Below are 21,820 nucleotides of genomic sequence, written 5' to 3' on the forward strand. Positions count from 1 at the left end.
ACGGAGTCCTTAGCTGGGTCATGGTATTGCTTCCACTCCCTTGTGCCAGGTTCCTTACTTTCATCTATCCTGTCCGACCTCCCTTGGTCAACACTTGTTCTTTTACGACCCCAACGCTCTAAGAGCATTCGAGGGCTAGGGAGTCTTTCGTTTTCACGCCCTTCGTGGCTCTTGACTTTCTTTGGACGATATCTTCATCTTTGGAAGTGTTGGCTCCCTTCCACTCGTTCCTCTCTTATTAGTGTTATATAGAGAATGGTTGCCTAGTTGTAATTCCTCTTAAAACAATAATCATCACCACCAGCACTACCACTACCACCACCATCAGCACACTTCGCATATTGGTTTCAGGAAGACCAACCACCGAACGAGTTGGATGCGTGGTACGGGCCACGTAACTTGAACCTTGCATTCGGGGGATGGTAGGTTCGAAACTCAACATGCCGGGCTGAGTGGCTCAGACGGTTGAGGCGCTGGCCTTCTGACCCCAACTTGGCAGGTTCGATCCTAGCTCAGACCGGTGGTATTTGAAGGTGCTCAAATACGTCAGCCTCGTGTCGGTAGATTTATAGGCACGTAAAAGAACTCCTGCAGGACAAAATTCCGGCACCTCGGCGTCTCCGAAAACCGTAAAATTAGTTAGTGGGACGTTAAGCAAATAACATTATTATTAAACTCATCATAGATCATGAATATGGTATTCCGATGTTTACCTTTTTCACACCAGGTTAATTAATTAGTCTAACCCCTCAGCCACTTCCTTCCCAGACCCATCGTCACCGGAAACCTACGTGATTTAGAGTAACGTTAATAATAATAATAATAATAATAATAATAATAATAATAATAATAATAATAATAATAATAATAATAATAATAATAATAGTAATAATAATAATAGTAATAATAATAATAATAATTGCGTTTGGCCTCCGTAGAGGCCTAGTGCAAGTCTTTCAAGTTGACGCCCAAAAGATGACCTGTGCGTCTGTGCTGATGGGCTCTGCCTAAGATGACTTGTAGTATTGAAAACGGCACAAACTCCCAGACAACAAACCAGCGGAATTAACCGATGGCATTTTAAATTGTTAAATCGTCGATCTGACCACGAATCAAACCCGGGATCCCTTAAACCAAAGGCCAGCATGCTAACCATTTAGCCATGGAGTCCGACAGTGCGAAATTAAACCACTTACAAGAAAAACGCGTCTTCACAGAAAAGCAGCACATTGCATAGATACGAAGAAGAGTTCATTAAGAGATATTTCCATAGCAGGAAAGAAATATGTTTTTTTCAACATGTTTCACGTGAAACGCCGCACGGTAAAGTACATAACACAAAGAATATAACTTTATATAAGTAGATGATTGTTCGGATGTCCCCTTGAGGCTCCGACACCTCTTGCCCGCACTACAAGATCTGGCTGTCCCCAGTGCAGCCAAGCTAACACTAACTTTGTTCCCAACAATTTGCATCTTAACCGAGGCTGTAATATACTCGACTAGGCTCTGCCCCAGGCTGCCCGCACAGCCCCCGCTATAAAGGGGCGCACGACACGTTTCAGGAGGCCATGAGACGCTTGCTACTTAACTCACTCACTCGAAGATTATGGAAACCAAAAAGCGGAAATGCCTACACGATTAGTCTTCTCGCGACTACTATATCATTTCATTCACATTACATAGCTCCTATAACAACTTCAGCATATAAATTCAACTCAGCGGGCTTCTGGTGTCCCAAGAACGGCTGTTTCACATTAAATATTTGTATCCTTCTACTCCATCCACACGGAGAACAAAAACGAGTCTGTGCCACGTATATGACTTCAGTGAATTGTATTAGCTACTTAGGACATGGTATAATAATTATATAACTTACCTGTAGCTGATTCTAATGCCAGTCAAAAATATCGAGCACTGTTGTCTTTTCGTCAGGATATGATTATATGTAGCCGGCCCCGTGGTGTAGGGATAGCTTGCCTGCCTCTTACCCGAAGGCCCCGGGTTCGGAATTTTTACCTGGACATGAGGGCTGGTTCGAGGTCCACTCAGCCTACGTGATTAGAATTGAGGAGCTATCTGACGGTGAGATAGCGGCCCTGGTCTAGAAAACCAAGAATAACGGCCGAGAGGATTCGTTGTGTTGACCACACGACACCTCGTAATCTGCAGGCCTTCGGGCTGAGCAGCGGCCGCTTGGTAGGCCAAGGCCCTCAAGGGCTGTAGTGCCGTGGGGTTTGTTTGTTTTGTGATTATATGTCTTAAAATAATAATAATAACAATAATAACAATACCGGGCCGTGCGGTTAGGGACGCGCAGTTGTGAGCTTGCATCCGGGAGGTAGTGGGTTCGAATCCCACTGTGGGCAGCTCTGAAGATGGTTTTCCATGATTTTCCATTTTCATACCAGGAAAATACTGGGAATGTATCTTAATTAAGGCCACCATAGATTCCTTCCCACTCCTAGGCATTTCCAATCCCACAGTCCCCATAAGACCCATATGTGTCGGTGCAACGTAAAGACATTTGTAAAAAAGAAAGTAAATAATATTTGTTGTACGCCCCACTAATTACTTTTATTGTTCTGGAGACTGCGAGATGTCTGAAATGTTGTCCCGCAGGTGTTTTAAGACAAGAGACTAATGTATTTGAATACACTCAAATACCACCGGACTGAGTAGGCATCGAAACTGCTGATTTTGCCAGCTCGGCGAGGTCTCGGAATATTGTATGCGTCACGCCATCTGCTTGTGTGAATTCTTTCTGTGGATGTACAGGGTCCAGCAAAATGATCTGATTTTTAAACTTGCTGCACCTTCGATTAGGAAAGGCGCACGCAGACGGGAGAGGAGGGGATGAACGACGCTCTCCATGCCATTTTATTCGGGGTGGTGCTATGGAACGCTACGCATCGGGCGTTTGCTCTGGTGACCTTTTAAAGACAGGTGACTCTGTAACTATTACGCAGCGAAGATTCCAGGAACATATCAATGTGGATCGACATGGCCGAGTTCCCAGCCGCAACACGATATTACTGTGGGTTAACAATTCCAGAACAAATGCATCGGCATTTGAACGGAAAGCAACAGGAAAGCCATGAGCCACCCATACAACTGCGAATATCCTGGCAGTTTTTCAGAACAGCCTCGAATGTTCTTCACCCCATCGCGCCGCTGCTCTTAGTCTTTCTGAACAGTCGGTGAGAAGAATCCTGCATAAAGATTTACATTTCAGCCCCTACAAACTGATGGCTGCGCAGAGTTGAGCCCACGTGATTACGAATATCGAAGAGCTTTCTTAGTGAAACTGCTGGAAATGATAAGTGATGACATGATTATCATGATGAGTGATGAGACACATTTCCATCTCTCTGCTTATGTGAATACTAGTCAGACACACTTCCAGCATGAACATTCCGTTGACAGTGCATGTGACAGTGTGGTGTGGTGTGAGCAGGTTGTGCTGTTACAGTGAATTCGGATCGCTACATTGCACTCTCTGGCACCGGAACTTCACAGACGCCGCACCATTTTGGTACAGACCAACTTTGATTACAGCAAGACGGTACGACACCACACAAATCTAGAGCTTCAATGGCAGTTTTAAGCCATATGTTCCCTTGACGTGTCATTTCCCGCCTTAGTGATATTCCAAGGCCTGCTCGTTCACCCGATCACAGTGCCTGTGATTACAGTATTTGCTTTAGGGCTACCTTAAAGGGAAAGTTTATGAAGGTAGACCCCGCACAACAAATGAAAATGAAATGGCGTATGGCTTTTAGTGTCGGGAGTGTCCGAGGACATGTTCGACTCGCCAGGTGCAGGTCTTTTGATTTGACTCCCTTAGGCGACCTGCGCGTCGTGATGAGGATGAAAAGATGATGAAGACAACACATACACCCAGCCCCCATGCCAGCGAAATTAACCAATGATGGTTAAAATTCCCGACTCTACCGGGAATCGAACCCAGGACCTCTGTAACCAAAGGCCAGCACGCTAACCATTTAGCCATGGAGCCGGACCGCACAACAAATGATCTCAAGGAAGCAATTCGTCATACAATTTTGGCGATACCCGAAGATATTGTACAGCGCGCTGTGGGGAATTTCAAAACCTGTCTCCTGGAGTACGTAAAAATCAATGGGCATCATTTGGAGGGTGTTATTTTCAAAGCATAATTGTTGTTCCAAGACATTTCTTCCTGGTCGTTATTAGATGGCAACAATGTTTCTTTTCAATGGACGAATATCAACATACATTTAAGTACATCTTCTTCTTTTTTTCTTTTAACCATCAGATCTTTTCCGGGCCCTGTATAAAGACGGTCATTGTTGGAATTACAGACACTGCGTGTCAGGCGTTTGAAATAAGAATTCATGCCTTAGTGGTTCGGATTCCTGAAGCCATGATCTCGATATCAACAATCACGTAAACTCCAAGAATTTATCTGTTGATATGTATTACTGTTGTTGTCCGGTTCCATGGCTAAATGGTTAGCGTGCTGGCCGTTGGTAAGAGGGGTCCCGAGTTCGATTCCTGGCAGGGTCGGGCATTTTAACCATCATTTGTTATTTTGCTGACACGGGGGCCAGGTATATTTGTTATCTTCATCATCATTTCATCCTAATCACGACTCGCAGGTCGCCTACGGGAGTCAAATGAAAAGACCTACATCTGGTGAGCCGAACCTGTCCTTGGACACTCCCAGCACTAAAAGCCATACGCCATTTCATATTACTGTAGTGTTTTAATGTGTTCATTCGCCGTTAACTGGAATCGGCATTAAGAAGGAAACGATACTTTGACAAAAGTGTCGTTCCAGCTTTTGCTTGAGATTGACAAGTTTTTATGTAGACCTGCAAGTTGCTTTACGTTGCACCGACACAGGTAGGTGTAACGGCGACGATGGGACAGGAAAGGGCTTGGTGTGGGAAGGAAGCGGTAATTAATTAAGGTACAGCCCCAACATTTCCCTGGTGTGAAAATGGGAAAATACGGAAACTCATCTTCAGGGCTGCCGACAGTGGGGTTCAAACCCAATATCTCGGGAATGCAAGCTCACAAGATTGGAAAGTTATATCACGAGAAACCATTGGTGCTGAAAATCGCGTTGTTGTCCGGCTCCATGGCTAAATGGTTAGTACACTGGCCTTTGGTTACAGGGGTCCCGGGTCCGATTCCCGGCAGGGTCGGAAATTTTAACCAACATTGGTTAATTTCGTCTTCATCGTCGTTTCATCTTCATCACGATGCGCAGTTCGCCTACGGGAGTTAAACCAAACGACCTGCACCTGGCGAGCCGAGGTTATCCTCGGACACTCCCGGCACTAAAAGCAACAATCACCATCTCCATTGATGAAAACCATTTCAAGAATGGCCAATGGTGGCATTTAAAACACACCTGATCAGACGAGGTGGCTACGTACAGATAGTAGCATCCCGTCGGCAACCCTTCAGATGATTTTACGTACTTCTATATTCTCACACCAACCAAATGCTGAGATAGTATCTTAATTATCAGTTCCACGGCTAATACTTTCCCAGTCGTAGCGATTTCCCTCGGCAACTGAAGCCCATCAATGTTAGTGTGATGTTAACCAGGCAACAAATAGAAAGGAAAAATTGTCACCAGCCCTATTTAAACTTACTGAATAGTACATTTACGTCATTAAAGTCTGCTAAGTTAGTGTGCTAGTAGAGGGCTTATAATTTTTCTTCAAAACCGAGAAATATCGGATTAGTTGGCTTACAAAAGATCTCGCAAGAGAAAGCTAATACAAATAATTTAAAGAAAGTACTTCATATTTTACGTTGTTCTTGATATGTTAGGCTACGAAAGCAAGGATCTTAAAAAGAAAGATACTTCCTTGTTTACATGTGTGTCTGCGTTTCTGTGAGACCCAAGGGGTTGGGAGTTAGGAGCTGCTAGATAGCGCACGTTATTTAATGCTGGCTAGATTACCAAGGACCAAAGTTCCTTCATAATAGTCTTGATCAAAAATATTCAGTGAAGTTATAAAATAGATTCTTCTTCTTTTTTGTATCGTTCCTAGTTTACCGGACGTTGGCAATTACAAGGGACAAAATTCTCAACGATACAGCTGTTCAGTACGTTTTATTCCAGTCTTGTCTTTGAAGTTGCTGAGGCATTGTTCGTCTTCGCCTTGTTCTTCTTCATCCTTCAGTATTGAGCTCATAATGTCAACTTCAAGATGGAATGCATCCATATTTTTACTGCAAGAAACTGTCTAATAACCCTCATTGTGAAAGATTTCGGCACTGTCATTAAGAAAGAAATAAGTTTGGGAAATATTTGAGGAAGCTAAGTCCACAGGGTAGAAATATATATAATTAGGATCGGACAAAAGGTAGCATCCATCCTAGCAGAGTGGAGCACAGATGTCAAGCACATAGGTCAAAATGCGCAGGAATCATCATGCTAGGATTTAATTAATTACACCCGTTAAAGAAACAGGAAAAATCAGCGAATGACACCATCATGACTGGAACAATAGGCGAAATTTCTGGGGTGAGTCTCAAAGAAATCGGTCCAGAGGTCATCAAATGAAATGACTGCACAACAGTAGTTAACGCCCCGCAAAGCGTTCATAGAGAATGCATAAATATTCCCTCCTCAACCAAAAGAGTTAGTCATCATTTAATTTTTCGAGGGGGTGAACCTAAGTCGCATGACGTTAAGAAGAGGATTTAAAGTGAGCCAAATAGACTTGGAGAATCTCTAAAGCCAGTTGAATATTTTACCAAATGGTAATGGTGAGCGAAGACAACTTAGACATTGAAACATTGTATTTACGACAATCCATCCTGGTCGGGGAAAAATCGTAAGTTAAATAATTGTAGGATTCCTGAACTTTTGCGCAAGGAGACAGCAGATTCATAGACAGCTATTCGAATGATTGCGGACAAGGTAATTTTGACAATCGGTAAGGGAGGACTGTTGTAGACTGGCAGATATAACATTTAGGTCTCACGGTTATTCACATCTGTGGGACACCTGGAAGGAAAGGGGGTGGAAACTTGCCCCAAAATGCATCAGTTGAATTCTTGACACGAGGCTGGGCGGTTTAATTGTTGTACGTGCCTACAGAATAAACTTTAATGTTACGTTTCATGAAGGAAATCAATGTGTATTGCTACGAGACGAGTGCAGAATCAGTGATTTTAAGGTAGTATTTAAGCGAAGAATGTGTCCTGCAATTAAGAGGGGCTAAGTCCAGAGGCGGCTGGGGTAAGATGAAGTCAAGATAAGGCCACGTCAAGTGGCACAACTACAGGTCTGTCTAATTTAAATATTATGTTTTGTAGTTAGAGTTGCAAATGCTTGTCCCATTAAATTAATGAATTAATAAATCATAATATCGCGTCGTTTATGTGGCGTGTGTGGAATTAAGTATGTTATGATGACGATTATGTGTCTTGCCGTAATTCCATTGTGAAAACGAATTGTCTGTTATTTATGTCAGCGCACGAGACGTTAAACTTTATCTTTAAAAAATAAAAGTGCAGTTAAATATTGCAATGCAAACCAATGAAATAATGTTCGGGCCGGTAAAAGTTATAGTAATGATAACGATAAAATAACCGTTATGAGTGTGGTAAAGTCAAATAACGACATATGCAATAATAATAATAATAATGTCAGGATAAAATTGAGATGATAAACATAATGCGTTCAGCAGTTAGATAAGCAAGATTTGCGGTTTATATCGAAATTTAGTGAAGTATGATCAAGTTTGGCATTTTTGGGAAATTTAAATTTTGTGACACCGTGTATTTGTGATATAGAAAATCACGGTGAGTTATTTTGCTCCTGAGGTCCGGAAAAATGTCGAGAAGTTATTGGTCAGATCATTATAAAGTTGTTTGGTCATGGGATCGTTTGCATTTGAAAAGTTTTAAGCAAGAGGAAAATGGATTGTAATGGAAATTAAATATTATGAGAATAATTAGGAAGATGTAAAAGGCAGAGTGAGCCTGTATTTTATGGCTGATGTAGAATAAGCAGGACGCTGAGAATAAGAGGCCCTGTAGTTAGATTGAGAGGATTTTTGTGACATGGTGTATGTGTAATATTTCTGAGACAGGCTGTATAAGAGGAACGATGTCCTGTAGCAATCTAGAACGATTGAAGAATGTTCAGTAAGTGTTGTCAAATCCGAGTGAGTGCGTCGTAACGCTTATCTTAAGTACAAGTTAATGTTCTCCCATGATTACTATTTTATGTAAGACTGTAGGTAACGGCAATTAAGTCTAGGTGACGGTTCTATTTCATACCAACGAAGCGAATTTTGTGATAACCGACCTCATGAACAAAATATATTTTGACATACGGTCAAGATAATACTTAATTGTTGTAAAGTGAAATCTTTACGAGACGAAAATATCGCTGACTGGAAACATTGCGAGTGCGAGAAAATAATTTTATTAGAAAGAGCGTTTAGCTTGCTTTTGATAAGAAGTTACTTCACTGGACTGTAAGTTCACGATGATTCATGTTTGGAGTGCTGAGATGGCAGGTCACTTGGAGCTTCACACTCGAGTTATGCCGTGAATATCGTGGTGGTAGTGATTATTGTTTCCAGTGATATTGCGTAATATCAAACGAGACTTGTTTTTTTTATTTAACGAACTTTACCGCATGTGTTTAAATTGTAATGAGGAATATATTAAACTATTCGAACATGTTTAATTTCGATTTCAAGCTTTATCGCAGGAAATATTCCCAGATTCGAGTTCATTTTTGTAGCGAATTTCGCTTCATGTGTTAGAGTTTCTCTTTCAACTGGCAGTATGAGTGTTGTTCATATACTATAACATTGGCTCAACGACAGATTTAGGAAGCCTCGTGTATTATATAACTTAAGAATAAGTAGAAACAGTAACATTGACTCAACGACAAGATTAGGACGTCATTTGTACTGTACCAGGAAGGCCTAGGTCCTGGTCCATGTTAATTGAAAGAAATGTTATTTCCAGCATTAAAGATCCGACCGACGTACGAACATCCATGTAAAGAATGTTCCAGTATGTGCCAGACCCTACGAGTGCGCTAGGCGGAGTCAAGTGACGTCACCTGTCGCTTGAAGCTCACCTCCCCTAGAGATATTTCTCGAAAGAAATTTTCTTTTAACAGCTTTTTAACGCCTTAACCAATTTCAACGGGACAAACGCTGAATTATAGCAAACATCATAAAAGTTAATCCCTGTAAATTTCAAATTAATTCATCAAACGGTTGTTGAGTTATAATAATTTAAAGTCTCAACGAAATTACGTAATCATGGTCACAAGGCCGAGAGAGCCGCCACCCCTCCCTGCGCTGGTATCTATATATGTCAAGGCCAGACAGCCCGCAAACTAGTACAAGGACAAGCAAACAGCTGTGTGAGTGAGATAGCGAAGAGATCGGCCCGCGTACAGTATGTTCGCGCAGTCACGGTAGAAGTACTTTCCGTCGTATCTCCGGAACGCGAAATTCTATCACCGATAGAATTATTAAAGGACGTCGCACTGCAGTTAGTATACCGCGTTGCGATTACAATATAATCCTAAAGACATTTAAGACTGTAACGCGAGTGAACTTATTGGAGTACAAATATTAACTATTTCATTACGTGTGGACTTAGGTAACTTCAAGTAACATTGAACTTTTACTGAGCCTAATACTTAGAATTACCAGAACTCATATTCACGTCACACCAACATAAGACTCACAGTAGTAATTTGAGTGAAAAAGTGAGAACTTTTCTGTGTTAATATAACATTATAGTAACAGGATTAGCAGAAAATAATCCCTAGCAACTTCAGACTGTGTTCAAAGACTGTGCTTATCGACTTACTTTCTTTTTTTTTTATGTGAACTGTGTGATTATGAACGTTTCAATAACGACTGTAAATAGCATTTCGTACAGAAAGGACTGTGATTCTTCATACGCCATTTTCGTGTGCGAAAATCACCCGAACAAGCTACAACTCAACGTGATCCAGTTCCAGCCGTCATCACCTCATTGGGAACGTCAACATCGCCAATCCTGATTCTACATGGAACATTCCAGACGTCCATCTTTCGACATTTGGTAGCAACAGTTCTTGTCATAAGTGAGTAACAAACTGACTAAACCTTTTCATTTATTTTGAACAGTGAAACTTCAGTGTCGCGTGTGAACAATTTTCATAATTTCTCAAAAGTGATAAATTTAATTTCAGTAGAAAGACTGTAGGCTTTCAAGTGTGCTATATATCGAGATTGACGAACTGAGAACTGAAAACTTTGATAATTTCTCATTATAAAAGTGTGCTTAGGTTTAAAAAGACTTTAGGTGGAAATTCCCACATATGAAAGACTTTGAAACCAATGATATTTATGCCATTTTTTTTAAGGAGATTATTTTCGACATTTAATTTCTATGCAAAATTTGAGTCAATAATCATACCGCAGGGTGAAAAATTAATAAATCGTTTTAAGAAAAAAAATTATTTACCATCTATTATTCGCTCTGCGAGACTATCCTTCTCTGTATCGGCTCCAAAACCCAGTTCCACTCCCTGAGGTCCTACTCATGCCCTTTGCCCACAACTTTTCCTGGTACAGTACATAGCGAAAGTCAGAGGTTAGGCATTTTTTGCGAATCGACTTGAACGATATTAGTGTTTGCAGTAGTGGATACGAGTGTGGAATATATTAGTAGGTATTATTTAGGCCATGTTCCGGCATAATCCTTGATGGCCGGAAGGTGCTTCCATAATAGTATTGCATCAGTAGCGGCATGAATGTAAGGGTGTCCCACGTGGAAACCTGACTAATGGAGGCTGTTCACTACTGCTTAGTTGCGTGTGTTCAAGTTCGACGAACTTTCGTTTATATTTCTTTTCTTGTTTTAAGATTTATTATTCGGGTGTCCGGTATATTATGATAGTGCCGTGAGTTGACACTTAGTTGATTTTTGTAAGATTTACACTGAGAATGCGATTTCAATTCGTAAGCTGTTAATATATTTTATTTTCATTTTTCGTTATTCACATTATTTATGTGAGACGTTGATCTACCGATCACTTGTAATTTGGTTTAATGGGACAAGTGTAGGTAGACAGATTTGTAATTGTAGTTGTGGTTATAGAAAACTGGAAAACTTTCCTGTTGTTTTTTTATATTGTGGACTTGTATTTTAACGAATTTAACGACGTAACTGTTTCGTAACCTGAAAGTTGGTTCAGTAAGAACATTTTCAAGTGATTTATCACTTTTCTTTAACTTTAGTGTTTGGCATTTCTTCTAAATGCATAATGAATTAATGTTTCCTGCATTTCGCAGTTTCGTACCTTCAGAACGATGTAACGTAAGATATCCTCGGATCAAGTTGCAGTGATTCCTTCTGAACATCTGTTTGGGGTGATGCATGTTTCAGCATCGGGATTCCTCTGTACTTAAAGGTGTCAGGAGATGACAATACATGGTGGAATTTTATTTTTGATTGTGGCAATTGCTCTTTAGTTGTAATGAACACCATGCTTTCAAGGAATATTTCGCAACCTATCCAGAGCAACTGATAGTCGATTTGGTTCGATTAAGGATCCATTCGGAGGATGTTCCAATATCCGATTGGATAGTCGACTGGTGGATAACCTTAATTAAATGTAAATCTGGAATCCTACTTGTTGAAGGTCAGATTTTCCACGGATCGTGTGGGTTAACTCTCAGTTTTCGTTTTGATTAATATTGCCCGATTTTTATTTTTTATACGTTTTCTGGTTTTGCTGCCCACAAATTTTACATTGCGTTTTCATTCCTTGGAAGACAATAATAACACTCACGTTATGCATTGTGACTGCGTTTTAAGATGTGACAAGTTTAACTGACTTTTCTTGCCTATTCAATAAACAAATTATCGTGCCCTCATTTGAAGTGGTTTTGCTCTCCTCTCAACCTTATCGTTTGGTCGATGAAGTGACGGAAAAAACTCGCAATGACCCCAAGATCTAAGAGTGCGATATTGCTCTACCGAAACAACTGAGGAAGACGACCAACGATGGAATGGTAAGTTTAAGGGTTCAGTATATCATTGCAATGCAAGTTACAGATCAGTGTTTTTCACTGCAAAATACTGTTCATTTACCAAATAGGCTATTTTCCTGAAGTTTTTCTTTCTCGTAAACATTTCGATGGTAATAAGTCGGACTCTCCAAGAAACATTATTCTGCGCAGGCACAGACTATGTCCAATATGTCTAGTAGCTTGTATCTACCATTTCAGGGGATAAGTATCAACACCATTAAGGAGCACGAGCCAGACATGAATCTCTGTAGTATGCCAGATGAATACTGGTGTTAACCACCCAAAATTGGAACATTTTATTACTGTAGATTCTAGATAAATACATAATATACTCGCTCTACTGTTTGATCCAAGTGAGTGTTTTCAGAGATCCATAGAGGATAAGTTATTAGTAAAGTGCACTATAATTGCAATAGTTAACATTATTATCATACGGGTGGTTCACCGATAAGAATATAGATCCAATTCCCCATCAAAAAGTCCAGCAATATATAAACAGAAATTTCTGAAGCAGCACTTGGTCCTCGAGTTTACCGACTCTAAAACAGTTGTGAGTACCGGATTATTTCCTAGAAAACAGACACAGTCTGTGCCTGCGTAGAATAATGATGTTTCTTGGGGAGTCGGACGTATTACCATCGAAATGTTTACGAGAGAGAACAACTTCAGGAAAATTAGCCTATCTGGTACATGTACAGCATTTTGCTAGCAGCTAGGCTCTCTCCCTCTTATTATGAAGTTCCTTATAGTGGACACCTTTACCTTTATATTCACAGTCTATAGGGCTACGGATAGAGTTTTACTCAATACGTTATAAACTACTTAAGCACACGTGAAATAAACGTATGTTACAGACAGAGCCTTATGTACGGCCCTTTGCTGCTTTTGGGGCATATCCATGAATGGCTACAACGTTTCATACAATTCAGGTTCATCGATGTTAGCCTGGGCAGATTTTGATATGCCTTACAGCAGTTAGTCAAATCTCGGTTACATCGCGCATTCCTATCTACGAAATGTCACTGTAAAATTTGTCACAAATGGAACATAATAATTGCTTTTATTTAAATGAAGTGAAAAATCTGCGGTAAATTAAGAAATACCGTCGTTATTAGAGAAATATGAGTACATACTTCAGGCCTGTATACAGGACACCTTTATGTCGTATTTCGCTGCTGGTGCCGTCTTTTGTTAATTTCTTGAGGTCCAGGGCTAGCACTGAGATATGGGAGTGCTATGTCTGTGGACTCTCATTATCTTTGTCCATATGACTAGAGCGGCCAGTTGAAACAGCAAAATGGAGGTCAATAGCATTCACGATAAGAAAAATAGCATGATCCCTGGACCATTTTTTTTCTTCGAACGAAAATAGCATGATCCCCGGACCAATAAATCACTAGTCCACAGAATTCTTCTTGTGTACATGGACCATAGCTTTTTGTCGCCTATTAAATCTTGCATATCGCGATACAATTCAGGAAATGATGTCATTGACACCTGAAGCAATAAAACGAAAGCAAAGAACTTCAGTGAACACAGACATCACACACGAAATTGTTGAAAGTATAAGACAAACAAAAGATATACGTGTGTTACTGTGAGCGTTGCACCAAAAGTACTTGTAAAGTAGTAAAGTAGGTATACATAATATTCACCAAAAATAAAATATTTCTTAATTTACTGCATATTTTAGACTTCAACTGTTTAAGAGCAATTATTATGTTCCATTTGTGACAAATTTTACAGTGACATTTCGTAGATAGGAATGCGCGACGTAACCTCAAATCTCAATAACAAGTAAAACGTTTATTTTGTAACAAATGCGTAACATTAAACAGTCGTCATACATATTGAAAAGACAACATCACATAAGGAAGATAATTGAAAAACAGGGCACCGGTCAACTTAATTCCTAGATTCACCTAACCTGTTCAGTACAACAGCGATATGCCCTGGCAGATTCTTTAACCTTATTTTCTGAACATTATATCCCGATTGACCTTAAAGCAGCAGGTAGATTGCTATTTGTCTAGGCGGATCTAGATACGCCTGGATTTCAACATGTGCCTGCAATACATACATACATACATACATACATACATACATACATACATACATACATACATACATACATACATACATACATACATACATACATACATACATACATACACACAATTAAAACTTATATTGGATACCAAACTGAAATCTAAACAAATAAAGACCGAGAAGTGGCTATCGTGTGTTGTGTACAATCCCACCACAGCCGACTGCCCCACACATGTTACGCCCTGAAGGAAAAAGTCTCTAATTTTATTTTTGTATTCACCACCTGTTATCGCTGCTTTTATTTTGCGGTATCTTGTAGACAGCAAATGCTATTTATTGTCAATATCATTCTTAATTTTCTTTCGTAATTCCGCAAGGACAGTATTAGTCGGAAATTGTACATTTCCTAGTGATAAACTAATATTCACTTATAAACAATGTATGAACATATAGGGACTGATTTTCATCAATATCGCTTTCCTTCCCTTCCTCTCACTTTAAATCAGTCCTTAACGTATTTCTTCATAGAATAGAACACGAGGTGTCAGTCTACAGAGGTAGTTCTGATAGAAGTAATTAATCAATTCTCCTTCCTGGTCTCACTTAGTACCAAATTTTACCACCACTGTTGTCTGTATTATTATTATTATTATTATTATTATTATTATTATTATTATTATTATTATTATTATTATTATTATTATTATTACCTCTGGGTCACAAGCTCACGGACTAAAACCCGGCAGAAGTAGTGGCATTTCTGAAACATTTCTTGCCAACGGGTAGTCGTCTTACTTTTCGCTGTAGTAAAATTAGGCTTACTGTAAATTAGTGTTCTCGCATTCCCTGAGATGGTGTAGCTCTTTTCAAGAACAGTTCAAATGGAGAGGAGCTTCATTAACCTATTCAACAACATTCCAGCCTCTTGTCAATTTGAAATATCTGGCAAGGTCAGGATTTGAACCTAGGCCCCAGAGGACGGCAGTTACCGGCACTAACCGGTACTTTATGAAGGTACTCTACTTTTCTCATGCATTATACAAACTGTACATATAAAAGAGACAGTACTCTCACCATGAATACTAAATACTGTAGTTTTCGCCGGATTGAGTAGTACAGACAGCAGATCGCTGGCTTTCTGAGCCCGGCTCTGTCTGGTGGTGTTTGATGGTGTTACATACGTCAGCCAACCTTGCATCGGCATTTTACTGGTATGTAAAATAATTCTTGTGAGACAAACTTCCTTCACCTCGGTGTCTGAAACGATAGAAGTAGTCAGCGGAACATGAAAGAAATAACATGATTAGTACTAAATGTTTGATTTGATTAATTTCAAATAAACTGGGCGGGTTGGCCGTGCGGTTAAGGCCGAGATTTTTGATTCATGCTAGCTCTCTGCAATAAAATATAACTTTTATCATGCCTAAACAAAGTGATTTTTGAAGAATCTTTGGCACAATAAATCAAGACAATGAATCCGAGGATGAGCCCAGACAGGAATGTTTGCGGTAAATCACATAAATTAGCTAATTTTCATAAAGCCCATCTTGCTGAACATCGTCAAAACTTTGCCTCCAAGTGCGAGATCACTTGCAATTCTGCCAGTCAGCCTGATTCCCACCGAGCAAGTTGGTCGTGCGGTTAGAGTATCGCAGCTGTGAGCTTGCATTCTGAAGATAGTCGGTTCGAACCCCACTGTCGGAAGCCTTGAAGATGGCTTTCTTTGGTTTCCCATTATCACACCAGGCAAATGCTGGGGCTGTACCTTAATTAAGACAACAGCCGCTTTCTTCCCACCCCTAGCCCTTTCCTTTCCCATCCCATCGTCGGCATAAGACCTATCTGTGTCGGTGCGATATAAAGCAAATTGTAAAAAAAAACTCAACAGTCCTCACCCATGGCATATTATTGGAAGAAAAGATACAAAATATAATAGAAAAAGAGAACATCAATGAATTACATGTCTTAACTTCTGAGGCCATTGCCTTGATGTCAGATTATCGGTATTCTCTCCCAGGTTCAGAATATTCGGCTACAAAATAATTTAATCTCCATCGTCAACAATAATCAAATGCATATGTTTTCCAGATAGTTCAAATTCACAACGCAGATCAAAGCGACACAGAGAGGATATAAAGGAAAAATAAACCCGTTTGCACTAGGAAGAAGCCTTCACAAGGGAAGGCAAGTGGGTACAGGTACAGGACATGATAGTACTGTAAAAGGAAAAAAATCAAAATATTGTACCTCACGAAGCATTTGTTGGAGGGTATCAAACAGGATGCAGGCCTAAACTAAGAGTCTTATAGAATATAGGCCTAATACACGTTTTAGTTACGAATTCGTCTGATTTTAGTTAATATAATCTGATCCTATATCTAGATATGTCTAGATATATACCGAAAACAATAAAAACTGCATTTAGTATGGTGTAAGACCACCCGTAGCACGGACACTGATGGAGATACGGTTGTCATGGAGGCGCAGAGACATTAAATGTTCTCCTATGGAATATCCTGCCACAGCTGGTGACACTGATCATCTAAATCTGCCGTAGTTGTCGCTCGCCGAATTTGCCGTCCAATCTGGTCCCAAACGCGCTCGAGGTAGAGAGGTATGAAAACCTTGCTGACCGGGGTAGCATGTTGACATCAGCAAGGCAGGCCAGAGATACCCGTGCTGTGTGAGCCCGGGCATTGGTGAGGTTCGGGAATCATAGGAAATGACACATCATATCACGAAACCTCTCGCTGGGGGTTATGTGCGACTCTACAATGGAGCGTGGATCCCTGGGTTGACCAAAACGTCTCCAGATTCGAATTCAGCGGTCGTCTGTATCCATAAAGAACCATGATTCGTCGCCGAACACCACTCGTCACTAAGCCGCAAGCTGCCGTGCTGACCTGCCCGTTCCTGGTAGAAGTTCAAACGTTCTCGGCGATGCTCAGGACGTAAAGGAAACCGCTACGACAAATTCTGCTCTGCTAGCCGCCTGATAAGATATTGGCAGACACAGGTGTGTTCCCTGCTGCCATTACATGTCTCTAGATGGTGAGCAGCGGCGCCCGTAGAGTGCTTTCAGCATGATGCACGAGAAATCATTCTTTCTGCTGGTGGTCACCTCGGTCGACGCCAGTCATCTCGACGCCTGTGTGTACCCTTACGTTCCTACTGCGTCCTATATAGACGCAGGTTGTACTCAGAATGGTATAAGTTGCAAGCAATGCACCTCTCTTGTTGGGCTGACGATGCGGCTTCTGTCAGATTCTTCTAGTTAGCCAAAAACTTATCGAATGTGCCGCTGAGGCTTTGCTATGTGTTCACTCAACTTAGCTCTGTGGCTCAGACTGCTACTAAGGCCTTATTCAGTTCCTTGCATCTATGAATAAGAGAGGGATATGTACTCCCCATTGTGGCACTTCCGTCCAAGTGAACACAAATAGGACACTTGTCAGCCTATTACGGTACTATCTGACAACCTTCGTTCCACTCGCACCATTTGTTTATGGTGCGCGTTTTACATTGCTTTGCAACTGTATGTATTCGCAATATAATTTCTGTAACACCCGGAAATTGTTAGTGAAGCACGTAATGACTCAGAAGAATTGTCCTGCTTCGGAAAAAGAAACAGAGCAGTATTTTAATGTAATTATAAGCTCCGAAAATAAAAATCACCTCTTCAGATAATAAGTAGGGTACCTCGTGTATTTTGCAGATCACCGAGGACGAATTGATGGAAAATTTTAGCCCTATTTTGGAGGAGATGAAGAAATAATTTTGAAATATGTGTCGTTAATTTTGCAACAAATTCACATTCGTAAAGAAATTATCATGAATATCAACCCCAAAATATTTACGCGTTCTTTATTATCAGCTAAGCATCTTATCACCGAACCAGTTCTGTATGTTATGCTGTAAAACGTAAAAATGCCATTTTTATGCAAATAAATTTACTCGTTTCTCTCATCGCCTTAGGACCATATCACTGAACATTTTTGCTACTTTTTTTACATTTATCAAATGAATGTATGTATGATCAGTCTTCAGCCCTAAGGCTGGTTGGATCCTCAACAGCTCTGCCATCAGCTGTCATAGATGGCCTAGGCATCACTGAAGAGGCGTACTAGGGAAATGAGAAGTAAGGTAGTTTCCCGTTGCTTTCCTCACTGAGCCAGAGGTTGCCATTACATATCAGTATGCCAAGCCCACTGAAATGCATACGCCAACCGACACTATGAGCAACATTTTCACACCATTCATAGCAGGGACTGGCTGCATAAGGAATGGCATTACTAGCATCACTCATACCTCAGTCACTTTCATTTTGTCAAAGCCAAGGATAAGACAGAGACAGATCAATGAAAGTAACAAAATTGCTCTAGCCCATACCAGAAGACATAGTGCACTGTAAACACTAGGTCCTGCCAGCAAAGGCAGATTAAATGAATACAACATTAAAAATCTCTATAAATTACACAAATGCTCAGTGAATTAACAGGACTTTAAATTCATTCATAAGTTTCATATACACTGACTGACAGAGCAAATGCAACACCAAGAAGGAGTGGTTCGAAAGGGATGAAAGTTGGGGAAAAAACAGAGACGGCACGGACGAATAATTGATGTTTATTTCAAACCGGTATGCAGGTTACACAATCCGCACGGCATCGACTCAGTAGGATGTAGGACCACCGCGAGCGGCGATGCACGCAGAAACACGTCGAGGTACAGAGTCAATAAGAGTGCGGATGGTGTCCTGAGGGATGGTTCTCCATTCTCTGTCAACCATTTGCCACAGTTGGTCGTCCGTACGAGGCTGGGGCAGAGTTTGCAAATGGCGTCCAATGAGATCCCACACGTGTTCGATTGGTGAGAGATCCGGAGAGTACGCTGGCCACGGAAGCATCTGTACACCTCGTAGAGCCTGTTGGGAGATGCGAGCAGTGTGTGGGCGGGCATTATCCTGCTGAAACAGAGCATTGGGCAGCCCCTGAAGGTACGGGAGTGCCACCGGCCGCAGCACATGCTGCACGTAGCGGTGGGCATTTAACGTGCCTTGAATACACACTAGAGGTGACGTGGAATCATACGCAATAGCGCCCCAAACCATGATGCCGCGTTGTCTAGCGGTAGGGCGCTCCACAGTTACTGCCGGATTTGACCTTTCTCCACGCCGACGCCACACTCGTCTGCGGTGACTGTCACTGACAGAACAGAAGCGTGACTCATCGGAGAACACGACGTTCCACCATTCCCTCATCCAAGTCGCTCTAGCCCGGCACCATGCCAGGCGTGAACGTCTATGCTGTGGAGTCAATGGTAGTCTTGTGAGCGGACGCCGGGAGTGCAGGCCTCCTTCAACCAATCGACGGGAAATTGTTCTGGTCGATATTGGAACAGCCAGGGTGTCTTGCACATGCTGAAGAATGGCGGTTGACGTGGCGTGCGGGGCTGCCACCGCTTGGCGGCGGATGCGCCGATCCTCGCGTGCTGACGTCACTCGGGCTGCGCCTGGACCCCTCGCACGTGCCACATGTCCCTGCGCCAACCATCTTCGCCACAGGCGCTGCACCGTGGACACATCCCTATGGGTATCGGCTGCGATTTGACGAAGCGACCAACCTGCCCTTCTCAGCCCGATCACCATACCCCTCGTAAAGTCGTCTGTCTGCTGGAAATGCCTCCGTTGACGGCGGCCTGGCATTCTTAGCTATACACGTGTCCTGTGGCACACGACAACACGTTCTACAATGACTGTCGGCTGAGAAATCACGGTACGAAGTGGGCCATTCGCCAACGCCGTGTCCCATTTATCGTTCGCTACGGTCGCAGCACAGCGACGCATTTCACATCATGAGCATACCTCAGTGACGTCAGTCTACCCTGCAATTGGCATAAAGTTCTGACCACTCCTTCTTGGTGTTGCATTTGCTCTGTCAGTCAGTGTATTTATATATCAGTTATGAGCCAGAACTTCTTTAGTAGGTGGAACATTAAAGATTTGGAAAGAAGTTAAGGTTTACTGTGCATCCTGCACTAATGTGAATATTTCTTGCAAGTTTCCATTCAAGTGGACAGTGAATGCCCCGGAGATGACGCTTGGATTGCATTGGCATGCATCTAGGTGCTGCTAACGCGTTAGCTCCAATGAGCCGTGTGATCCACCGCTCTGTGCCCCCAGCGGCAGCATCTAATGGGTAATTGCCGGCATTAATATACACTGAGTGCATTTAATTACCATATGGCTGTGCACACCTAAGACAGCGACAGGTACTGCCGCCAGTAATTTGTCTGGTGTGATAGCACACGTGTGCCAATAGAAGGTAAAATATACGCACGGCAATGACTGAAAGTGAGCTGTTCTTGGATATGGGGACACAAGGTGCAGTTCCCAATATGGGTTAAAATAATACCGTTATTTGTTTAACGTTTCTTCAATTGGTGTTTTCAAGAGACACTGGGGTGTCTCATCTTTGTCCCATAGGATTTCTTTAACGTGCTATAAGCCAACGAATTGGAGTAGTCACAGTTAAGAATCCCCAAATACCAAAGACTTCAGCTGAGATAGATTTTGCTGTCTTGGAAATCTTGGATTCTGTCTAAGATACATATTTTGTATTTCATCCCACAGGAGCTTCCTTTCGCGTGTCAGTAAATGTACCTTTACAAGGCTTATGGAAATGAGCACATTCAAATACCATAGAACTGATTCGTGATCGAACCCATCAATTTGGATTCAGAAAGTCAGCGCTCTACCATCTCAGCACTCTGCGTGACTCTCCCTACTAGGCCTATACATTGCGTTCGTCTTGCTGACCCAAGAGGTAGCTTACCTAACACTCGACTAGGTGAATTCAATTGGAGCTACGAATTAATTCTCCTTTTACAGTTCAGTGCATTTATGAAGTAAGTTGAAAGTTTATAAGAAAATATCTCAAAAATTATTCAGTAATTATTATTATTATTATTATTATTATTATTATTATTATTATTATTATTATTATTATTATTATTATTCATCTCCTCCAATAGGAAATACTGTCATTTTACCGTTTCAGTGTGATGATTGATTGTCCGTCTCTCTTTATGGTGGAATCTGAGCAGAAAAGTATGACTTCTGGAGACATACTACAGTATCTTAACATTGCTTTGTTTCAGCTAACTCGGATCAGGGTTCAGTGGAGGTATCCAACTTATCAGAACATGAAGTTCCACTCGTTTTTCTTTTTTTTGTTTGTTTGGCCGTCGCAGAAGATGACTTTCTTTCAAAATCTTCTTGTCTGAAGAAGGATGAGTATATTGTGCAGAAGGCAGGATCCCCCTCAGCCACCGGCTATCCACAGTTTACGGATATCTTCGCTTTACGAGAATGTGTAAAATCAATTATTTCTTTGCGTGTGCATAGTACTACTGTTCGGCTCCTGTTTTAAACGCAGGAAGTAGCTATTATTGCAGCAACAATTTATTTGAGGACCATTACGAAATGCGAATTCTCACCGAAGATTTATTCTGCATGTACGGAAAGTTCGAATTAAGAAAATCAGCCTCTTCATCACAGACAGTAACTATAAGTTTCACAATCGATATTTTGATAACTACAGGTAACTCAAGTCCTCAGCGCGATGATACAACCTCTCCTCGCGGAGGCATCGTGCTTTGATCTCTCGATTACACGCACTCTGTTCACTCCGGAACGTCTT

This window comes from Anabrus simplex, chromosome 1, assembly GCF_040414725.1.
Source record: "Anabrus simplex isolate iqAnaSimp1 chromosome 1, ASM4041472v1, whole genome shotgun sequence".
NCBI classification, from domain to species: Eukaryota; Metazoa; Arthropoda; class Insecta; order Orthoptera; family Tettigoniidae; genus Anabrus; species Anabrus simplex.